Raw genomic sequence first — 10127 nt, 5'->3', positions numbered from 1 at the left:
ATGCGGGCCTCTCCCGTTGTGGAGCACAGGCTCCGGACACGCAGGCTCAGCGGCCATGGCTCATGGGCCCAGCCGCTCCGCGGTATGTGGGATCTTCCTGGACTGGGGCACGAACCTGTGTCCCCTGCATCGGCAGGCGGACTCTCAACCACTGTGCCACCAGGGAAGCCTCCAACGTTTATTTTTAAAAGCTTTGTTTTTTAAACCTTTCATATTAAGGTCTACAAGCCATCTGGGAATTATTTATGTGCATGATATGAGGTAGAGGTCAAGATTAATTCTTTTTTTCTTTTTTTGGAAAAGTCATATTTTTCCTACTCTACTGCAGGGTTTTCTTTGTCATAAGTCAGTAATTGTATCTATGTATTTCTTGCCTCTCTTTTAGTTCATTGGTCTCTTTGTTTATCCTTGTGTCAGTGCTACACTGCTTTAATTGTTGTAGCTTTAAAATAAGTATTGACATCTGGTAGTGTAAGTCTTCTAGTTTTGTTCTTTTCCAAGGTTTCCCTAGTTGGCTTTTTGTAATCTATTTAAATGTTAGAATGAGTTTGTCAGTTTCTACAAAGAACCTATAGGGATTTTGAATGGGATTGCATTGAATTTATAGATCAAATTGGGGAGAAATGACATATTTACTATAGTGAGTCTTCTAGTTTATGGGTGTGGTCTGTTCCTCCATTTATTTGGGACTTTAAGAAATATTTATTGCTAACATTTTGTACTTTTCTGTAAAATTTTATACATATTTGCATTATTTTTAGATATTTGATTTGGTTGCTATAAATGGTACCACTTTAAAAATTTTATTTCCTGAGTTTTTTATATATAAAAATACTTGATTTTTATATTTTGACCTGTTTTTTTCAGTGACCTTGGTAAATCCACTTACTAGTTTTGATAATTTGCTTGTGAATGTTTTTGGAATTTCTACATATACTATACAATGAGATACCATTTGCAAAGGCTCAACATCCCTCCTAACCCCCCCTCCCACCCCACCCTTTATTGCACTGGTTAGAACCTCCAACATAATGTTGAATTGAAATGGTGATAGAATTTTAGGAAAATTTTAATAGCTCACCATTAATATTTGTGTGTGTGGATATGTGTGTGTGTGGGGGTTGTAGATATTTTTCATCAGATTAAAGAAGTTCCCTTTTACTTTATTTGCTGAATTTTTGTTGTGAGTGAATGTTAATTTTGTTATCAAACGCTTTCTCTACATTTACTGAAATGATTAAATTATTATTTCTGTTAGTGTGGTAGATTGCATTTCTTTTTTTTTTTTTGGACTGTGCTGTGCCGCTTGCTGGATCTTAGTTCCCCAACCAGGGACTGAACCCGTGCCCCCTGCAGTGGAAGTGTGGAGTCCTAACCACTGTACTGCCAGGGAATTCCCCAGATTGTATTTATTGATTTTCAAATATTAAACCACCTTTCCAACCCTGGAATAGATTTACTTGGCACTTGAGTGTGATGTACTATCCTCTTATAATAATAAATGTTGTTTAACATTTATTATAAACTTGATTTCCTAATATTGAATATGTATTTATGTTCCTTTTTTTGCATTTATGTTCATGAGCAAGGTTGCTTTGTAATTTTCCTCTTTTTTTGCGGGGGAGGGGGTATTCTTGTGGTGTTCTGGTATAAGGGTTTATGTTGGCTTTATAAATGGGTTGAAAAGTGTTACTTTTTTTTTTTCCCCTTTGAAGAGTTTATGTACAATTCATGTGGCTTCTTCCTTAAATGCTTAGAAGAATTCACCAATGAAACCTTTTGGACCTGGAGTTTTCTTTGTGAAAAGAATTTTAAGAACAGATTTAATTTTTAAAATAGATGTTGACCCATTAAGGTTTATATATATATTTCTTCTTGTGTTGGTTTTGAGAACTTGTCCATTTCATCTAAGATGTCATTTGTTGGTGAAGGTTGTTCAGGATTATCTTATTTTTTTTTAAACATCCTTATGGTCTTATAGTGATGTTCACTTTTTCTTTCCTGATTACTGATTCCTGCTAATTCATTCATTAGCACCCTAGTAGCAAATATAAAAATGAGTTTCTTCTAATGTGTCTTACTTTAAAACAATGAATTCTAAACCATATTGTATAGGCCATCATTTTTTTTTAGCCTTTAATGCATTTCTCTTTCTGTGGAAAATACATGATATTGTTTTGTATGTCTGTTTTACAACTTATATAAGTGATACACGATGTTCTGTGATTTTTTTTTTTTACTCAGTTTTATGTCTTTGTGGTACATGTGTATTTATATTATAGGTCTATTTCATTTATTTTTACTACTGTATAATATCATTTAAATATACCATTTTTTTGCTCTCCGTTCCTCTGCTAATGGACATTCAAGTTATCCCTCACTAATAATATCAAGACAGTGCAGCAGTGAACATTCTTACTCATGTTTCTTTGATCATATACGTCAGAATTTCTTTAGGATATAAACCTAGGGATAGCATTACTGGATCAGAGGATCTGTGGATATTCAGCTTTACCAGATGCTGCCAAATATCTTCCTAAAATGGTTCTACTAATTTATACTTTGCAGCAGTGAATGAAATTTTCTCTTGCTCCTCATCTTAGCCCACTTGCTATTATCTAACTTTAAAATTTTAGCCAGTCTGTTGAGTGTGAAATGATACTCATTTTAATTTGCGTCTGTATCACTATTTTATAATTTTTTCATATATTTACTGGTTGTTTGGTTTCCTTTTCTGTGTGTTACTTATTTACTGATTTTTCTACTGAGTTGTTTGTCTTTTTCTTATTGATAAGAAAAAGTTTCTTGTGTGGTCTGAATTTAATTCTTGTTAAATGTGTCACAAATATCTTCTCTCAGCCATTGGCTTCTGACTTTTTTTGTTGCCTTTACCATGTATAGTTTTAAATTTTCATGTAATTAAATTTAGTAATGTTTTTCTTTATGGTTTTTACTGTGTGTTTGTGTGTGTGTGTGTGTGTGTGTGTGTGTGTGTGTGTGTGTGTGTGTGTGTGTGTGTAATAAAGACAAGAGCCAGGGCTCTGAGACGGGTTAGATTAAAAATCCCATCACTGTCCGGTACTAGTTGTATATCTTCGGATTCTCTGTTCCTTTTTTTTTTTTAAATAAAATGGAGATGATAACAGTACATGTCTACAGGGCTGATATTAGGAAGTACATGTGTGAATGTTTTAACAGCTATGTGATGATGGTTGTTGAGTATTTTGAGTATCTTCTCGGACTACCCCCTGGAATTGCTGTGAACCTTAAGTAAGGACATACATATAAAATACTTAATGCCAGGGAAATAGCAAGAGCTCAACAAATGTTAGCCATTTATTATTTTTCTGTTGTCTTCATTTTTTTACATTAAGACTTTAATCCATCTGAAGTTGGTATGAGGCATAATAATATACCCTCAGTAATATTCTTTCATAATATACTTGCTGTTCAAAAAAGACTTAACACAGCAGGTCTGAGATTGCCTATTCCTTAGCTGGCCCTTTGCTGGTAAACAGTTCCCTTACTGTGATACAAAACTTTCCCTAAGTGATAAAGAGTGGTTCACTGTGCCTCAACTGTGCGTGTGGTTTATGCTGTGTACCTGCTTTCCTTCTGGGGTTCTGGAGTTTTGGTATGTCCTAGGCAGAGGGTGCCCATGTCACCAGCCCTCAATAAAAACAACCGAATTTCTTAGTAACATCTGTAATAGACAACACTTTTCACGTGTTGTTACAACTTGTTGCTTGAGGAATTAAGCATACGCTGGGATTCCACTGGGAGAAGACTCTTGGAAGCTTATACATCGTTTCTTCAACTTCGTCCCATGTGCCTTTTCCTTTTTTTTTTTTTTTTTTTTTTTTTGAGGTACGCTTGCTGGTCCCTGTTAATATACCCCAAAGAAACAGGAAACAGAAATTAAAGCCAATAAAACTAAATACGAAAAATAAAAACCAAATTTGATATTCTAGTATTCCTCTGCTACATTTCTAGACTACAGGAAATTCCAAAATTCAGTGCAAAAAAACCTATGGGAGTCCTATTCCCACATAAATTACTGCTAAGAATATTATGATCTCACTGTTGTGGCCTCTCCTGTTGCGGAGCACAGGCTCCGGACGTGCAGGCTCAGCGGCCATGGCTCACGGGCCCAGCCGCTCCGCGGCATGTGGGATCTTCCCGGACCCTTCCAAGGGCATGAACCCGTGTTCCCAGCATCGGCAGGCGGACTCTCAACCATTGCGCCACCAGGGAAGCTCCAACCTTTTCCTTTTTTTATTTTGTTTCGTGTCCTTGTGCTGGAACAAATCTTAGCTGTGAATATCTATGACTGCTGAGTCCTGTGAGTCCTTCTTGTGAACCATCTAACCTGGGGGTGGTCTTGAGGACTCTGACATAGGTACTGATTTGAAGTTATCTTTGTTTGCTGCAGTAAGTATATTTTAAATTATCATCTTTTATATTTTTATAATAATCCTTTGAAGTAGCTATGGACCAGTTACTAACTCTTGCTTCAGATTTGGATGAGTTTAGATGCGTTGAGTAAACTGATATTGATAGGTTGGGAACTAGCTTGCTGACTGTTGTACTCTCAGTCCAGTATTCTTGTTTTTCAGCCTTATATCTACTCAGGATAACTGAGCATTTTAAAACTCAGGAAACTTTTAGTCGACATTTAACTTTTTTGTACATGAAATACAGCATTTTTTTTGTTAGTAAATATTGTCCGAATCATATTGTATGTGAACAATTAGAGGCAAAAACATTTTCACTGTTGTACAGCGAATCGCAACCCTCTTTGCTGTGGTGCTGTGACCAATATAAGAGCTTTCATTGCAGAGGAATTGAATTACAATGTCACAATGACTGATTTCCTAACACTGATATATTTAGGGATTGATAATTTTAAATCATCACATGGAGTGCTTTTATTTTTGGAAGGACTTTTATGGAAGGCTAAAGAAGTGGTTGAACCAGATTTTCCCTGAAAGTATCTAGCTTTCTTTTTCTATTTTATCAGCCTTGACTTATGTTCACATAGTAGGCAGGTTTAACTTTATCATTTAAATAGAACCTTTTTTACTTTGAAATGTAGATTCAAATTCTTGCTTGAATGCTTTTGACACATCAGTAAGTAGTTATGCCTCATGATGCTAACACATTTTATTACACATTTTTTTACCTGTGTTTTATTAAGGGAACAGCTGGCTAGATTTGGGTTTCTACCTTCGTGGCTGATGTTGCTAGACTTTATTGAGACTTAAATGTATGCTGAATATCGTAATATTCTTAGCAGTAATTTATGTGGGAATAGGACTCCCATAGGTTTTTTTTGCACTGAAGTTTGGAATTTCCTGTGGTCTAGAAATGTAGCAGAGGAATACTAGAATATCAAATTTGGTTTTTATTTTTCGTATTTAGTTTTATTGGCTTTAATTTCTGTTTCCTGTTTCTTTGGGGTATATTAACAGGGACCAGCAAGCTACAGCCTTGAGACTGCACACCCTTTTTTTTTTTTTTTTTGTGGTACGCGGGCCTCTTACGTTGTGGCCTCTCCCATTGCGGAGCACAGGCTCTGGACGCTCAGGCTCAGCGGCCATGGCTCACGGGCCTAGCTGTTCCACGGCATGTGGGATCCTCCTGGACAGGGGGATGAACCCCTGTCCCCAGCATCGGCAGGGGGACTCTCAACCACTGCGCCACCAGGGAAGCCCCACCCATTTTTGTAAGTAAATTTACGTATATGTAAAGTTTAATTTACATGTAGTCTGTGGCTGCTTTCATGCTACTGTGGCAGTATTGAGTAGTTACAACAGAGACTATTGTACACAAACCTAAATATTTACTATCTGGGCTTTGAGAAGACGTTTGCTGACCCCTACATTAGAACACTGCAGATAATTTTAAAGATTCAGAAGTTAACTTTTTAAACCAATGAAAAATCTATGGAAAATTTTTAGGCATTTAGTTTTCTCTTTGTTGTCATTGCTACACCATTCTTCCTCTGACCCCCAGTGGAAGGTATCCATCAATCCATTTAACATATTTGAGTGACCATCATGTGCAGAGCACTGAGGATACAGTGATCAAGACAGCTGTAGGATCTGTTTTCGTGCTTATATTCTATTAAGGCACATGTAGTTGAAATATTTAGCTAACTCATTAATTATCTTCAATCGATATGTGGAGAAAGTGCTACAAAGGAGAATTACAAAGTGTGAAAGTGTATTATTGGAAAACCTGGTCTGGTGGGAGTGTAAGGTAAGGCTTTTTCAGGAAATGATGTTTAGGCTTAGTTGGCCCAGGGATACAGTAGGTAAAAAGGGTATATGTAATTGGAAGAATGTCAGGTGTTTTAGTAAATGGCATATGGAAATGCCTTGAAGTAGGAAGGGATCATGGAGTGTTTGGGGAAATATGAGAAGGCCAGTATGGCCTGAGCACTGACACAGAGGGGAGGAGTGGCAGGAGAGAGGAGGCTATTAGTATAGAGCTTTTATGGAGTACAAAGGGTTTGAATCTTTATCCTAAAAACTGAAGGGGAGCTGTTGGAGGATTTTAAGCTGGAAAGGGACATAATTTGATTCACATTGTAAAAACGCTCTGTATAAAGATTCAATTAGAGGGCTTCCCTGGTGGCGCAGTGGTTAAGAATCCGTCTGCCAATGCAGGGGACACGGGTTCGAGCCCTGGTCCAGGAAGGTCCCACATGCCGCAGAGCACCTGGGTCCATGCACCACAGCTGCTGGGCCTGTGCTCTGGAGCCCGCAGGCCACAACTGCTGAGGCCTGTGCGCCTGGAGCCTGTGCTCCACACCAGGAGAGGCCACTGCAATGGGAGGCCCGTGCACTGCAACAAAGAGTAGCCACAACTAGAGAGAGCCTGCGCACAGCCAAAAATGTAAATAAATAAATTAAAAAAAAAAACATAGAGTTAGAAGAGAGAGAGAAAGTATGCTGGAAGCTGTCATTCAAATGAGGGGTGGTAGTGGCTTGGGCTAAAGTGACGGCAGAGTGAAGATGTAGTGGGGTCAGCAATTTTGAAAACGGGTTTAGAGGGTACAGCTGATGAAATTCAGTTACTTATTGACGGTAGGGGAGAAAAGTGTCACCTCCTCCCGCTTAGAAGTTATGATTAGTACTGTTGCTCTCATTTTGCCAGAATCATCCTAAATTGTCAGTTTGACTTGTTATTTTCCTGATGATTTTCCCATTCCTTATAATGTCAAATGTAAACTCCTTGACTGGCTCTCCATGGTCTGTGCTCACTTTATACAGGTCTGTCTAGTTGCTTTTAATCTCCAGTTCCTACTACGTGTCTTGAATATAGTTGATATTTCTCTCTCTCATCACTCTTTTAGGTTTCTGGCACTAAATAAAGACTCAATACATACTTGTTGAAATGGGTGCCATGATGATATGCCATTTAATTCAAAATAAATGGAAACCCTTAAACTAAATATAATGCTTAATATTATTCAGTATTTTTCCATACACATTGTGACATAACCTATTTACAAAGTAAGTTTCTAAGGTACCACGTGTCATAATAGCAAGTTGCAAGTAACTATAAAAATGTGACACTAGCATAGGTGTAATAGTGGAGGGACAGCTTATAGAAAGTTGAGACCGTCCTAATATAGGTAAATGAAAATCTCAAACTGACATTAATATTTACAGTATGCTCTGATACAGAATACAGAACTTGAATGCATAGAAGGGATCTAATCCAACTCATTTAACTAATTTACAGATAAGGGGATGGAATGAGATGAAAAAACTAAATTTTTCTTAATTTCCTTTTTTTTAGCTAGACTAGTGAATTTCCCATGTCCATTTAATTACTAGCATAGCTTCTTTTTTGGCCTGTTAATGTAACTTTTAGGTTTAAAAACAAAGTTTAAATTTATCACACATGGTTGTTGTGACCCTTTAAACATAATGTTTTTCTTCACTCTATATTGTTTCTTATAGATTAAATCTGTTTAATATGAAGTTCAATTCAGTAATTATTTATTGAGCTTCTGCTACATCTCAGGCACACTGTTAAGTTCTGAAATTACTGAATATGCATAAGGCTGTCTTTGTCCTTTATGAATTCAAAATAGTATAATTTTTAAGTGATATTATGCATGCTGTGTTAGCATGTACATGATATACTAAGAGGAAGTAACATCTGAGTTGAGTTTTGAAAAATGGATACACAGTTGACCAACTGGTCAAGGAAAAGGGAGGGTGAGCATTTTAGGCATAAAGAATAGCATGTACAGTGACCTGGAGGGATCACAAAATCTTGATGTATGAGAGGAATATCTGCACACTAATAGTATGAAGTGGGAAGTAGAGAGAAATTAGAGATGAAGCTGTGGAATTAATAAAGTGGAAAGGAAGAAAAATCTTGTATCTCAAATCAGAAAGACAAGTGATGTTTACAAATCAGATTTTAGAATAAGACATATAATTTAAATATTATATCAATATCTATATTTCAGATCTTTATACACACTTCCTATCTATGTACTGGGACCATGAGTAGAGTATTTTTTTCTGAGTATTTTTTCTTTTTTCATAAAAATGGAATTATTGGACTGTCTAAACTCCTTCTGGGTCAAAGCCTGTGTTTCAGAGAAAAAGTTAGTGAATTTAAAAGTAATTTGTCTTATGGTTACCAAGGGAGAAAAGGCGGGGGAGGGGTAAATTGAGAGATTGGGATTGACATATGTACACTACTATATGTAAAATAACTAATAAAAACCTAATACTGTATAGCACAGGGAACTCTACTCAGTACTCTGTAATAACCTATATGGGAAACGAATCTAAAAAAGAGTGGATATATGTATATGTATAACTGGTTCACTTTGCTGTACAGCAGAAACTAACACAACATTGTAAATCAACTCTACTCCGATAAAAATGAATTAAAAGTAGTTTGTTAAAGAAAAAAAAAAGAGTAATTAGTTCACTACCAGGTCCCTTTTACCTAGCATAGGACCTGGCATAGAGTAGATGCATAGTTAGTAATATTTATGAAGAAAATACTGAATTCTGTGAGTTAGATCAGATAGACGTTATAAACTAGTTATGGTTAGTGAGGACACTGAGGCTGAGGAGTTAAATGCCTTTTATGAATTTTAGGAGTTGTTGAAGTTGCTGTTCTAACCTAAATAATTAGTCACTTCAGAACTGTTAATTTGTACCCCCATAGGAAACACCTTTATCAATTAAAGTAAGGTGTTTATATAGAATTGCTTTACCTTTAGTCTTGCAGACTCCATTCATTTCCACGGTTACTTTGGACAGTGCTTTATTCCCCTCACCTCCTTCAGTGAGGTTGTTTCATAAACTTAAAAAAAAATATGCATGCATTAAGATTTACTCTTTGTGCTATAAAGATCATTGAATTTTGACAAATGCTTAATGTCTTGTATCATAAAGAATAGTTTCACCATCCAAAAAATGTCCCCTATATTTTATGTGTTTATCCCTCCCTGCAGTGAACCCCTTGCAAACACTAATGTATAGACCATCTCTATAATTTTGTCTTTTTAAGAATGTCATATAATTGAAATCATACAGCACATAGCTTTTTCATATTGGTTTCTTTCATTTAGCAATATGAATTTAAGATACATCCGGGTCTTTCTGTGGCTTGCTAACTCATTTCTTTTTATTGATGAATAATATTGCATTGTACCACAGTTCATTTATCCATTCAGCTGTCAAAGGACATGTTGGTTGCTTCATTTTTGGCCATTATGAATAAAGCTGCTATAAACATTCACATGCAGGTATTTATGTGGACAGATGTTTTCAACTCATTTGGGAAAATACCAAAGAGTGCAAATGCTCAATCACGTGATGAGACTGTTTAGCCTTATAAGAAACTGCCAAACTGTTTTACAAAGTAGCTGTACCATTTTGCATTTCCACTGGCAGTGAGTGAGAGTTCTAGGTCCTCTGTGTCCTCACCAGCAATTGGTGTTGTCAGTGCTTTGTGTTTTAGGCATTCTAATAGGTGTATAGTGGTATCCTGTTATTGTTTTAAATTTACAATTCCCTAATGGCAAATGATGTTGAGCATCTTTTCATATGCTTGTCATCTGTATATCTTTAAGTGTCAGTTTG

This window comes from Lipotes vexillifer, unplaced genomic scaffold, assembly GCF_000442215.2.
Source record: "Lipotes vexillifer unplaced genomic scaffold, Lipotes_vexillifer_v1.1 scaffold1062, whole genome shotgun sequence".
Classification (NCBI taxonomy): Eukaryota; Metazoa; Chordata; class Mammalia; order Artiodactyla; family Lipotidae; genus Lipotes; species Lipotes vexillifer.
This window is presented reverse-complemented; position numbering follows the sequence as displayed.